We start from the raw sequence: 15,343 nt of genomic DNA on the forward strand, positions 1-15,343 counted from the left end.
TTTTGACGACATCGTTCTTAACACCACGAATATGAGTGCATCCTTCCTTCGCAAAAAACCCTGGCTAACATGTTGAACCAGCTCATGGGTGCAGCTCCTTGAGGAGAAGGTGCCAAACACATATTGGGTCCTGTCTTTGATGTGGCCGCTCTTCGAACAGGAACCACCCATTTGCTTGCAACCACCAAAGAGACAGGCAAGTCACAGACACTTTTCCTATGGAAAACATAGTCCTAACTATACCTACCCACTGGTGACCGCCAGTAGGTAATGTATATATACATGTATATATATATATAAATATATATGTATGTATATATATATATATATATATGTGTATATATTCCAACAATTGAGCCCTTGAGCTCTGAAAGGGCATACAACGCTCTCCCCCACCATCCGGTTGTAATGCCTTGCTGACGCTCGCATTCCTGACTTTCATTGAATATCCACCATGTCTGACGCGTTTCAAAGCAGTTCCGACCCATATTCATGGATTCAGCACAGAGGGATATGAAAACTCACAGCTGCTTACTTTCTGACCCTTTACTGAAGGAAAGACCGCCCACAGTGGACGTGGCATATTTAAAGACAACCAGCAGCATGCTGGTAATTGCGGTCCAGAAGAGGTGAGTGCTGTGATCACCATAAGTAGGCTCAGTCCCCCTGTTGGTTGCAGCTTCAATTATCCTTAAGTAGGAATGAAAGTCCGGTTTGCATGCTGTTGTTCACCTTTGCAGAGCGTGCTTCAATGAAAGGAAAGCGATTCACTTCAGAAGCCTTCCAGTCCTTCAATAAAGGGTCGGAAATTAAGCAGCGGTGAGTTTTCATTTTCCTCTGTGCAGGGTCAATGAATAATGGGTGGAACAGCCTTGAAACGCCTCGGACATGGTGGATATTGAATGAAAGTCAGGAATGTGAGCGTCAGCAAGGCATTACAACCGGATGGTGGGGGAGAGAATTGTGTGCCCTTTCAGAGCTCAATTGCTGGAATATATATATATATATATAGAGAGAGAGAGAGAGAGAGAGATAGATAGATAGATAGATAGATAGATAGATAGATAGATAGAGGTGTATGTACATATATATTTATGTGTATATACATGTATATATGTACAGGGCTTGGATGGCACTATGCTAATCCTGTGCTAAGAATTTGAGGTGAGCAGATTCAGAGTGTAGCCTTGCTCAGGGCGAGGCCCATACGGCACCCCCTCTTGTTTAAAAAATTTTTCCTTGGGGATAAGGTACCCATGGCCTAAAAAGGCTCAGGGTGGGGGACCACGCCCCTTCTGACCCAAAATATGTAAGGCCTGGTGAAAGAGATCTACAGGGCTATAATAGGCTCAGGGAGGGGGCAGTGTGGCCCCTCTCCCCTTTTATTACACACACACACACACAAACACACACACACATACACGTGTTACCATCCTTGTGGGGACTATGTGTGAATACCAGCCTTGTGGGGACTAACCTTTCCCAATGTTTTTAAAACACACAAGTAACAGAAAAATGTTGAGAAAAAATTCATGATACAGGATCCTGCTTCAAATTTGCAAATATATTGTTATTTACCCGTGCGCACAGCACCATCCTTGTGGGGACTTGAACACGTGCTACCATCCTTGTGGGGACCTAGTCCGTAACACTATTTTTGATTGAATACAGTTGAAGGCACATGGCTAAATGTTTATTTTAGCGACAATATACACAAACAACATTATAATATATTCATATATGAAGTGCTGCATATATAATAGGGGTATACATTAAAGGCAGATTATGTTAATGGGCCAGAAAATATCATATCATGCTTAATAAAAGACACTTAAAGCTGCATTTAACCTATGTATTAGTACTTAAAATCTTAGGAGATAAGGGAACTAACACATAAAGAAATTAACGTATGGAACAAAGGAATATGGTCATGTGGGATCCAGAGCTTGAGTAGCTGCTAACATTTTTACCAAAATAGAGGTTTAAGGGGCATATTACCAACAACTAGCGATAATTTTTGTCTCTAACTTGTTTAGAGACAAAAATTATCGCCGCACATCGGCGATTTTTATCGCAGATAAACCTTGCTATTAGCAAGGTTTATCGCAAATGCGATAAAAAACGGCCGCAATGCATGAATATCGCTGAAAAGTCAGCGATATTCATGCATTATCGAGCAAATGCTCTTAGCCATGTTATCCACCTCCCATTGGATAACATGGTGAAGAACTGCTCAGGGCAGGTGTTAGCTTTTGGAGATATTCGCGCTTAGCGCGAATATCTCCAAAAGTTGGTAATAGAAGATAGCGATGTTAGCGACTGTTTCCAGTCGCTAACATCTTGGCACGCCCACTTTGCATGTCATTAGTGATAAATATCACTGACATGCAAAGCGGGGCCCAAGATGGTCGCTATCTCCTATTAGCTGTCACTAACTGGTGTTAGCGACAGCTTGGTAATAGGGAGATAATTTTATCTCCGCTTTCTTGGCTTTTAAAGCCAAAAAGCGGAGATAAACCCCCTTGATAATATGCCCCTAAGTCCCCACAGAGATACTGAAATAGTGAAATAGTGTGTACATTCAAAGCTTAAATCCCATTATAAAGGGTGTGAAGCTAATGATGTTCAAGTCCACACAGAGGTTGTGTGTAATTATAGAAATGCTCAAGTCCCCACAGAGATAGTGTGTTATCATAGAGATGTTCAAGTCCCCACAAAGATAGTGTTTTATTACATTGTTGTTCAAGTCCCCACAAAGATATTGTGTTATTATAGCGATATTTAAGTCCCGACAGAGATAGTGCATGAAGGTGATTGTGTTTAAGTCCTCATTAAAATAGGGCCCGATTCACCTACCCACGTCTGGGCCCCAACATAGGGCGAACAAAACAAACACAAGGAGACGATGAACTGAGTGCTGAAACTTTTCAGTCACTCACCCCCAGTCACAGATCTGGGTTGAATCCATCATCGGTCTTTAGCTCACTTTGCCACGCCAGTTGAAACTAAGCTGTATGAAAATCAGTCTTGACCCCATGCCTCATGGCACCCCCTGGTGCTTTAAGTCGAAACAGAGGTTGTGTTTAGTTACTCGAATGCTCAAGTCCCCACAGAGATCATATGTTTGTATAGTGATGCTCACGTCCCCACAAAGACAGTGTTTTATTATAGGTTTTTTTAAGCCCATACAAATACAGTGATATTATAGTGATGTTTAAGTCCCCACAGAGAGAGTGCACAAAGAGGATTGTCTTTAAGTCCTCATTAAAAAGGGGCCCGATTCACAATGGGAACGCATAGACAAAAAAATCTAACTTTTGTACTTTTCAGTTTCAACAATGTAAACTTTGACCAAAAGTCTAACTTTACTAATTTTCTGTATTCACGAAGCCCCATATAGAGAATGCAAAGCTGGTGATGCTCAAGCCAAAACAGAGCCTGTGTGTAATTAAATGAATGTTCAAGTCCCGAAAGAGATGGTGTGTGACTATGCGACTGACGCTGGAATCTGGGGACCACGGTTCGATCCCCGGCTCCGGCGGCAGGTTAGCCCAGCACCATGTGACTCTGGGCAATAGCTCGCTTAATCTTCCCGACGGCCCCCAGCGCCTAGAGACCCTTACGGGTGATTGTGCGCTTTACAAATGTGGATTATCATTATCATTACTATAGTATTACCACGGTCACCAACCAAATAGAATGCGTGTGATTATAGACATGCCCAGGTCCCCACAGAGATAGTGTGTGATTATAGACATGCCCAGGTCCCCACAGAGATAGTGTGTGATTATAGACATGCCCAGGTCCCCACAGAGATAGTGTGTGATTATAGACATGCCCAGGTCCCCACAGAGATAGTGTGTGATTATAGACATGCCCAGGTCCCCACAGAGATAGTGTGTGATTATAGACCTGCCCAGGACCAGGTCCACTTAGAGATAGTGTGTGATTATAGACATACCCAGGTCCCCACAGAGATAGTGTGTGATTATAGACCTGCCCAGGTCCCCTTAGAGATAGTGTGTGATTATAGACATGCCCAGGTCCCCACAGAGATAGTGTGTGATTATAGACCTGCTCAGGACCAGGTCCCCTTAGAGATAGTGTGTGATTATAGACATACCCAGGTCCCCACAGAGATAGTGTGTGATTATAGACCTGCCCAGGTCCCCACAGAGATAGTGTGTGATTATAGACATGCCCAGGTCTCCACAGAGATAGTGTGTGATTATAGACCTGCCCAGGACCAGGTCCCCTTGGAGATAGTGTGTGATTATAGACATACCCAGGTCCCCACAGAGATAGTGTGTGATTATAGACCTGCCCAGGTCCCCTTAGAGATATTGTGTGATTATAGACATGTCCAGGTCCCCACAGAGATAGTGTGTGATTATAGACATGCCCAGGTCCCCACAGAGATAGTGTGTGATTATAGACCTGCCCAGGACCAGGTCCCCTTAGAGATAGTGTGTGATTATAGACATACCCAGGTCCCCACAGAGATAGTGTGTGATTATAGATCTGCCCAGGCCCCCTTAGAGATAGTGTGTGATTATAGACATGCCCAGGTCCCCACAGAGATAGTGTGTGATTATAGAGATGTCTTGGTCCCCACTGAGATGGTGTGTGACTATAGTATTACCACGGTTGCCAAAGAGAATGTGTGTGATTACAGACATGCCCAGGTCCCCACAGAGATAGAGTATGATTAAAGACATGCCCAGGTCCTCGCAGAGATAGTGTGTGATTATAGACATGCCCAGGTCCCCACAGAGATAGTGTGTGATTATAGAGATGTCTTGGTCACCACAGAGATGGTGTGTGACTATAGTATTACCACGGTTGCCAAAGAGAATGTGTGAGATTACATAGATGCCTAGGTCCCCACAGAGATAGAGTATGTTTAAAGACATGCCCACGTCCCCACAGAGATAGCATGTGATTAATGGGATGCACAGGGATAGCACACAGAGATAGTGCATGATTGTAGTCATGTACAGGTCCTCACAAATATATTGTGTGATTGCAGTGACGTTTAAGTCCCCAAAGTGATAATGTGTGATTACCGTCATATTCAAGTCTCCACAGTGATTTGTGTAATGATAGGTATGTTGAAGAAACCATAGCGATCATAATAATACAGATCATATTAGTCTGGTGGCTTATTAAACTGATGAATCCACTTGAGGTATATGTGTTTGACCTCTCTCTCAAATGTTTGAATCCTGATGCTACCACTCAGTCTTTATTCCTTCCAAGGCACAATAAGTACTATTTACTTGCATACAAAAAACATATGGTATTCAGCAATAAGATACCCTCAGGTGTGAATGTGCACTTTATATATGCACATAAGATGATATGATGTGATAATAGTTGGACTCAAGCCACCACTGAATATAGACTGAAATTATCCCATATCTATGAATCCCACTTCGAATGCAGCATGAACTGATTTAAACTGTGTTCATCCAGGAAGATTTACACTTCCTTAAAAATCCAAGTATCTGAGTTCTCATTTTCTTTTCCAGCCCCCATTTTATCAACTCTAGTCTCCATTAAGACGATACAACTGTATTTCTGTTTGCAGTTGGCAGTGGTACATCACACCTTTTATGGGAAGACACATTCTCAAAATGTGCTCAGATGAAACATGGAAACTTTCACAAAGTTGAAAGATCTATTTGTTCAGCCGTTCATATTTGGAGTGTAAAATAGAAATTCTTAAAGAAGGCTTCAACATTCTCAAAAGTGCCAATGTCAGCTACAAGAGACTATCTCAGCATTGATGGTCTTGTTATTTGAAGGGCAAATCATATACAAGAGTGTTACAAATTGTATCACTGAACTGAGCTGGTATGCTTATAATGTAAGAGTAGCGAAAGACACTTTGGCTGACTTACAGCTCTCTTTTTCATGGGAATAAAAACCTCAGAATGTGCCTAAATATAGAAATCTTTCACAATATTAACAAAAATAATTTTGAGGAGTGAGCCCAAATGTTGTACTTTGGTGTGTGTGGGGTCTAAAACATCGCTGCGTGAACGCAGTGATGCAACACTTTTCAGTGTGCTCTCCTTGCGATATGATGGATGTGCCGCATTTATTGTACTTACCAACAAATAGAGAGATAGGGAGAGTTATGGAACACTCTTATTCCCCGGTTAGGTCTGTCAAACAAGAAAAGAGTGTCCTATGGTACTAATAAGACCACACAAAGGAGCAACGGAGAGTGGTCTCACATGACTGACAAATAATTAATTCTGGAAATAACCACACAATTAATTGTGGACTACTTTCCTACACTTACTTTTAAATATATGTCCTAGTGGTCAAACAATAAATAAAAATTTTGGGACACACTAAAGACATTTTTAATTCTCTCACCACCATTTAATTTATTTTCACTGCACGCCTGAACTCACATAACCTGCTCCGCAGTAGATCTGGCGTTGAAGCACACTGAAGAGACACTCGTCCTCTTTAGTGGGGCCCAATGATGAAGCATGTCACCACCAGGTGGTGAGTGAGGGCTTTCCTAACTGACCTAAGCGAGGCCAGTCTCTGTTGCTCCTTTGTGTGGTCTTATTAGTACCATAGGACACTCTTTTCTTGTTTGACAGCATTTATTGTACTGCCACCATATTGCAAGGAATGACATATTTCAGGAATCCTGACGTATCTGTCGGCGCAAAACCCTTGCATTTCTGGAGTTGTGTCGGAAGTATGATGTAATTCCAGCAATGCATGGGGGTAGCCAATTCCCATTGCACTGTATCACCCTTATGCCTGCTGTGAGGCAGACGTAAGGTTGTAACGCAGTAGCATCCTAGAAGTGGCGCAGTGAAGTCTGATAGATTTTACTGTGCCACTTCTACAAGGCTTTTTTGCGGGGGAACACCCACCCTACACACATTATAGCTGAAGCAGGTATAATGTGGCACAGGGCTTTATAAAGTGACTCATATGCTTAGATGCGTCACTTTGTAAATATGGTGCAACATGGCACATTATTTATGCAGTTGCAGCCTCACAAATAGTGACGCAACAGCAGGGCAAAAGTGTAACAAGGGGCTCATAAATAAGCTCCTCATTTTGCAATTAGATTTGTGGTCCCTTTGTGCTGGAGTAGAGAAAATGATGCATAGTTCTGTAACTACTCTTTTCATGAGAAACGGAACATTTTCAAAATGTGTACATGTTAAATATGGTCAATGAAACCAATATTGATGCCAAAATATCATGTGACATAAATATGTTGTCAAAAATATCACCACTGCAAAAATATAGTGGAACAGAATATCACATTTGAGAATGCAGGTTTTATTGTATACAATATGGTAATGAAGACAATTGTTGTAATTAATATTGTGTACTTCCCAAAGCTAGGAAAGAGTCCTCCAGTAGAGATGTTACAAATCTATTAAGCCAAGTGTGTTAGTATGGCTATCTGCGGGGCTGGGATATGGGGATACTGTGACGTAACTGAAATTCAGAGAGTGGAGAATGCATTTTTAAGATATTTATTGGTGGTCCCACGAGTACCTCAACCCTCATTTGCCATAGTGAGTTGAGGCTACCTTAAATTACAGACACAATAAAAGTCCAACCTGTATTGCTATGGCACCGGATCTGGACCTCACCAAAAACTATATTTCACCGGAATGTACTAAGCGATAGCCTTAAGTCAGATTACGCTCTAGAGATTAGGTCTTTCAAATATATAAAAGCTTTTATGATTGACCTGGGCCACCCTGACTTCTATTACAATCCTACATCGATCGGCTCCATTTCCAGAAAACTTTTTAAAAAGCAATGCATGACTCATATGGAGGCGAACAGATTTGCCATGGAGGCATCAAGGCCCACGGTTCAAAGTAATCAAACGATGCGGTCCACCATTGGCACCCAATCATATTTAACATACACATTAAGTGGATATGATAGATTTGTCCTCACACGTCTTAGATTTGAAGTATTCCATCGCTTGGTAAGCTTTCCAACTATGAACGATTGGACTGAATTTCTATCAAACTGCCCTTGCAATGGAGTTTCATCCCAAACATCAATACACGTAATCTTGTTTTGTAAATTTTATTCGAAACAAACGAGAAGATGGATTAAACCCATATTGAAAATATGGGTATGAGGCAATATCGTCCAGCCTACCTTGCACTGCAGTTCTTAGATATTGACTTCTTTACGAGGCAAATAGCATTTTTTTTAACCCCTTCAGTGCTGCGCGAATTTCGCTGCAGTGCTGAAGGGTTTAAAACCGTATTGGCTCATGACGGAAATGTTCAGTCATCAGCACCGGAGCACCGACGCTGATGACGGAACCGTTCCGTCATGAGCATGCAAGGGGTTAAAGTATACTTAGTCACAGGAAGCACCTATGAATTATGCTCTATGTTAAAGTAGGTTCCAAGACCTCACTTTTTTTAATAATAATCTTTCAGATTTTTTAAAGTTTGTCCTAACTTTTTAAATGAATATTTATTATGCTTATTGTATAATAATGATGATATGTAATTGCAAAACTATGTTAATATTTTAACCTATTTCTTTTATGATCATTGTATAATAATTGTGAATTGATATTGTAAAATTGTGCTTTTATGGTTTTTTCTATGTGTCAAAATGAAAACCGAATAAAGTGAACTCAATCAATATTGTGTGCTTTAGTATACTTGTAATAAACATTGCTTTTATTAGATATATATATATATATATATATATATATATATATACTTATAATAATGGTAAAAGTGTTTTATTAATATAGCAGGCAATTTTAAATGTGTAATTGAATTTTTAAAACAGTAATTAGATGGGTCTGGTGGCTCAGTGTACTAAGGTGTTCACTGCAGGGCCCTGTGTTCAATCTCATGGTCATAGGTTCAAATCCCAGTGGGTCCACTCAGTCTTTCAACCATCTGAGGTCGATGAAATGAGTACTGTTGGGTAACAATAAACATCTGTCAATGCCTAAGAGTTAATGTGCGATCTACAAATACCTATTTTAAGAGCTTATAATTTAGTAGCAGGATATTAGTTTTTTTGGGTAATATGGTGGGAGATTAATTACATTTTAACTAATTATTTTTTAATGTTATGTAATGTAAGATAATATCAATATATAAATGGTTAGTATGTAATATTTTAATTGTTTAATTGTTCTTTTATTTATTTGGGTTTCATTTCAGATTTCTAATTTATATGTTGTATAGTATAATTAGTTATGGCTAATTTAGCAGCATGTTCAGTTTGTAGGGGAATAGGGTGAGACATTATTTAAATGAAAATAGTTTTCTTTATTCATTTTTTGTTATTTAAATACTTAATTTATAAATCATAATTTTTACATTGAATATTTAAATATTTAAATTAGAAAATAGTTTTATTTAGACTATGCAAGAAATTGGTAATTTATATCAGCAAGTGTATATTATATTTATTATTTTTATGTTTTATTTTAATTTTATTATTGTTGTATTCTTATTTTAATTTATCTTCTTGGTGTTTCTGTTTTTTTCAGTAGTAGCGAGATAAGTGAATTCTACGTATGTTTATTTAAATATTTCATTTAACTATCCGTTTATTTTGTATGTTTATAATAAATTGTGCATTTTATTTAAATGTATACAATATATATTTTCTAGTTTAACTATGGTTAATCATTTTATGTTTTTAGGTGTTAAAATATTTTTGGGGAAATTACTGTATTGGAACGGTATATGTAACCTTTCTAAAGTCCAACACTTTCCCTACTGTTGCTTAAATTGGAGTGGGAACAGTAAATCAAGTACATCTAATTCCTATGCTTTCCTTATTATTGCTATTCTGGAGATAGGTAATATAACCCTTACAAAGTCCCACACTTTCCCTACTGTTGCTTAGGATGGAGTGAGAATAGTAAATATAGCCCCTTTGAAGTCGAATACTTTTCCTTCTGTTTTGTATATATTGGGGTGGGAATAGCAAATCTTATCCCTCTGAAGTCCAACACTTCCTCAGCTGTTGCTTACATTACAGTGGGAATTGCAAATTGAACCTCTCCGAAATTCAGCACACTCCTTGCTTTTGCTAAGGGTGGAATGAGAATAGTAAATTTGACCCTCTCAGAGGTTCAACACCTTCCCTACTGTTTAGACTGGAGTGGAAATTACCATTTGAACCCCTCTGAAGTACAATACTTTCCCTACTGTTACTTAGATTGGAGTGTGAGTAGCAAACACTGACCTTTTAGTGGACTTACTCCCTTCACAGCGAAGCTCCGACTGGTAGCTGCTGCTGCCCCGGTTGCTGCTGCTGACCCTTGGTCGAGGCCCACCTCCACCTGCAGACCCCTGCCTGTGCCTCATATCTGGTGGTCTAGGGGTAGAGCATCACCGTTCTGCTGCTGGGCTGTCCCTCTGATTCTCATTCTGATTTCTGCCTCTATTCAGCTTTTTACTTTTTTATCTTTTTCTTTCCTTTGTTTGCCGCCCTCACCCCTGTTGCTGTGATCCCATTGCCCGCCCCCTCCAGTGACCCTTCCCACTCCTGCATTTTCTGCCTCCCAGCTATCCAGTGCCCCCAGCCCAACTTAATGGCAGCCGCTGCGTGGCTGCACGGCTGGCACCCCAAAGGCAGGCCTGTCTGCACCCGTCCATGCCTGGACCATGCCCAGCGCCAGGGACCCTGGTTCTCGTACCTTCCACCGCTATGACGCTAGCACGCTCCTCGCCCACAACTCAGGACGCCATACCGCCTGCCATCTCGCGTCACCGAAGAAGACCAAAGGACCCTTCTCCTGCAAGAACTGCAGCCACATCCTCACCCACGCCAGCATGCCAGATCCTCCGCCTCCAAACCGACAAATAGCACAGTAGACTGACTCAACAGCATCCTCTTCAACATGAGATTCCTCCACAAAGACGCTAAAGAAATCTGGGACCTCCTCGACGCCGCCTCTCCCGATATCACATTCTTCACGGACCCCTTGATCAACCCCTGATTCGGACCGGAAATCGCCATCACCATCCCCGATGGCTACAAAATCCCCCGCAAGGACTGCACCGACCTACCAGAAGGAGGCATCGCCATTAATAACAAGAACACCCTCCGGCTGACCATGCACTCAAACGACGCAATGAGAACTATCTTGAACCTGGAGCTGGGCCCAGCCTGAGTGAGTCATGACCCTCAGAGTGGTTCTCCTCCAGTCCTGGATCCTTAGAAATGGTTCTGAAAATCTAAAACTTGGGACTTAAAAAATTCCCTCCCAAAAGTACCCTGAGGACAGAGAAGACCAACGTGCATTTCTCACTGATCCGCCGAAGGCACATTTCTGGTCAGCCTGACTTTGAGGTAGCTTCCTTACATTCTTCTGCATTGATGTAAAACCTGTTCAGTTGTCCCTCTCTGGAATGGGATCCAACCTCCTGGAGCCCTCATCTGACCCAGCTGCAACCTCGTCTGCTGTAGATTTTCGACTTCCAAAAAAGGGACAAAGGCCCAGATTTGCCAAAGAATTGCTTGCCCTTCCATCATGCAGGGTGTCTCAAGGACAATGAAAGGGCAATGCAATCCTTGAGTCAGATTTATCAAGCCATGCAAGGCCACCTTGCGTGGCCATGTGTGGCTTGGTAAATCTGGAGTAATGCAAAGCTGTGCAAGTCACTGCCTTGCATTAGTCAGTGCCAGAAAGGTGTTTCATGGGTGGAGTTTGGGAGTTCCCATGCATCCACCCATATATTCTGGCACATTTCCAGATTTACCACGACAAGTAAACCTGGGTATGCATTAACATTGTATGCCTTCCTGATAGAGGCGTAACAAGGAAAAATATATTTATTTCTCGTTTGTTCAGAATACAACACACTTACAAAGAGGAAAATGCATCTAAGGATTACCTCTGTGCGGGAAGGTGTCCCTTCCTCAATAAAAACAATCTTTCCTGCAACACAGGCACCCTTTCACTACGGCACAAAGGTGCCTGCGTTGGTGCTAGGTAGCACATAAAATAATCCCGGTTTTATGGTATTTAATTTTTGGGACATTTCCGTCTGTATTTATCCATATTTATTTTTTGCTAATTTTATCTGTATTTATCCATATTTATTTTGGGTTATGTGGAAATATGAAGCTGAAATTAGTATATTTCCACGTGTATTTAACCGGTAAATATGCACACATGCTTGAATGTCTACTAGGTTTTAGTGCTGTAAACACCCACAGAAGAGAAATTATGTACTTTTAAGAAACTATGCACTTTTCAGTATCAACCTTGTGCATATTTACTGCTGTTAAAGCCTCTTTACTAAAATTCCTTTCTTTTTTAGCTCCCTTACCTATCAATCTACACAGCTATGCGCCTGGCAGTCATGGCAGACAGTGTTTAGAATAACTCAAAAAGTAACACAATGTCTGTTTTTACACACATTTAAAAATAAATACAGACAAGAAAATAAATGTTTTCAGTCTGTATTTATCTGTTAAAATCAGTAAAAACTGAAAATAGGTAGCCTTACACATAATGCACCAGCACAGTGCGAAAGCAGCAATTTATTTTTATTTATTTATTTATTTATGGGCTTATAACGCGCCGGCATCACACCCGAAGGTGTATCTCCGCGCGGTGCTGTGAGGAAACAGGTAGGGCAGCGCTCCAACTAGAAAAGAGTGGTCTTTAGGCATTTCCGGAAAGCTAGATGACTCGGGCACTCTCTGAGGGAAAGGGGAAGACTGTTCCAAAGACGCGGGCCCATGATGGAAAGGGCGCGACCTCCCTGTCTGGTCTTGTTATGTCTAGGAACCTGAAGTAGCAGCTGATTGCTGGACCTAAGATTGCGGGAAGGGCGGTGGTATACAAATTTCTCGGCCAGATAGTGTGGACCGAGGTTGTGGAGACTCTTGTGCACCACACAGCAAATCTTGAATTCCACCCGTTTCCGGATTGGAAGCCAGTGGAGGGCCTTGAGGAGGGGCAAGGATGGAGTTCTAGGGGGGGCATTGGTCACCAGGCGGGCCGAAGTGTTCTGAACCACCTGAAGTTTGTTAAGCACTCCTTCATTGGCTGCTAAGAATAGGCCATTGCAATAGTCCAGGCGGCTCAGAACGAGGGCCTGGACCAAGGTCTTTCTTGTGTTGTCAGGTAGAAGGGGGAATACCTTCCGAAAGGAGGCTAATGATGTGGAAGCAGGAACCCGCCGTGGTGCTGGCATGATGGGCAAGGGTGAGGTCATGATCTAGACGGACCCCCAGGTTTTTCACCACCTGTTTCGGGGAGGGGGCCTGACCCAGACTGGAGGGCCACCAGTCAGGGGTCCACAGGATTTTTGCCTCTCCGAATAGCATGACCTCAGACTTTCCCACATTACACTGGAGAAAGTTCTTGGCCATCCAGCTGGCGATCGCAGTCATGCCGTTGGAGAATGCTTGTCTAATCTCCGGGGTAAAGTTTTTGAAAGTGAACAGCAGCTGCGTGTCGTCAGCGTAAGAGATGGGCATAAACCCGAAAGACCTCATAAAGTTAGCCAAAGAGGAGACATATACGTTAAACAACGTAGGGCTGAGACAGGAGCCCTGCGGGACTCCTCTGGTGATGCTGGCCGAGGAGGAGCTAAAGGAGCCCATATTCACCCTCTGGGTACGCTCGGAGAGAAAGCTGGTGAACCACGCCAAGGCAGATCTATCAATACCAATCTCCTTTAGTCTGGTAAGGAGGATGGCGTGGGATATGGTGTCGAATGCTGCGGACAAGTCCAGCAGCACCAACACCACTGACATCCCTCTGTCCAGGGACAAGCGTATAGCATCCGTGACGGAAAGAAGAGCCGTCTCGGTGCTGTACCTAGGCCTGAACCCCGACTGAGAGTGGTCCAGACTGCCGGTCTGCTCAATGAAGCTGGAAAGGTGGTGATTCACATGCTTCTCCATCAATTTGCCGATGAACGGCAAAAGGGAGATTGGCCTCAGATTGGTCATATCTGACCAGGGGATGGAGGTGTTTTTCCTGATGGGCTTGACCATGGCCTCTTTCCACTCCCGGGGGACCAGTCCCTCGGAGAGGGAGCGATTGATCACCGTCTGAATGGAGGGGCTGAGGACACTCCCAATGAGGTGCATGACACGGGCAGGTACAGGGTCTACTGGGCTGCCTGATTTAATAGTCCCAATCAGGGAGTTGACTTGGTCCACGCTAATCTCGGGGATAGAGGACAGCGCAGCGGGGACAGCGCCGACAATTCCAGGCTGGAGGTTAGAGGAGGGGACCATTTCCTCAATAGGTGGGCTAGCTTGGGAAATGTTTCGATAAATAGAATCAATTTTGTCGGCAAAAAACCCAGCAGTATCCTCACACAGTTTTTGGGTCAATATTTCTGGACTGTCACAGGCGACGGGCTTGGTGAATGTGCAGAGAACCTGGTACAGCAGTTTAGAGTCATTGCCAGCCTCAGACAGTTGGGAGACAATGTGGGATTTACGGGCAGCTCTGATGTTTTTATGATAGAGTCTCATGGCTAAGCCATAGCGGTCTTTGTCGGCCTTACTGCGTGAGATTCTCCAGGATTTCTCCAGCTTCCTGCAGGCCTTTTTCTCCGCACGCAGTAGGTCCGAATACCATGGTTCCTGCCTGCGGTCAGAACGCCGGTTACAGCGTCTTAAAGGGGCAATAAGGTTGACCGCCGTGATCCAATGCGCAAAGTATTTATAAATATGGCCCATTCCTGCCCTCTCCATTTGATGCAGTGCAGCATGTTGTCTTGCTGCTTTGCGCCCCGCCAAATATTGGTAAATTTAACCCTAAATCTGAAAGTAGGAATCTTCACCGTGACTTCATCCAACGGCTCAACAAAAACGACGCCTCCTCTTTGGACACCCTTGGCTGCCTTACCCAGCTGAGCTTTTACTTCAAAAATTCTTCTAAATCCGAAGGTAAATGGAGACGCAGCCCACTCAACTTCTTGTATCCAAAGTGTGGTCCACGACTAGATGTCCACAGTTGGTGCTTTGAACATTTAGGCACTCTTTTTCACTTTAAAATTTACAAATTCATAACTCTCATTCTACTGATAAAACATAAATATAAACTTAAGATAATATTCATCCCATTTCAGAAATGTCTCCATTACCATTGCTTGGTGGACCATTTTTAATGTGTTTTTAACATGATTCTTGAACAGCCAACCTGTCAATGATCTTTCTCCTTATGTATCAAACCATTTGGAGATACTTTGACAGACTGTATACAATGGCTTCACTAGTGTCTTATCTCAATAGCCCTAATGCCTCTGCTTGTTGCCTTACCCACATGGAATGGCAAATCCATATTATCCCCTTCCTCCTGGGATTTTTC

The sequence above is a fragment of the Lissotriton helveticus genome, chromosome 1_1, assembly GCF_964261635.1.
Source record: "Lissotriton helveticus chromosome 1_1, aLisHel1.1, whole genome shotgun sequence".
NCBI classification, from domain to species: Eukaryota; Metazoa; Chordata; class Amphibia; order Caudata; family Salamandridae; genus Lissotriton; species Lissotriton helveticus.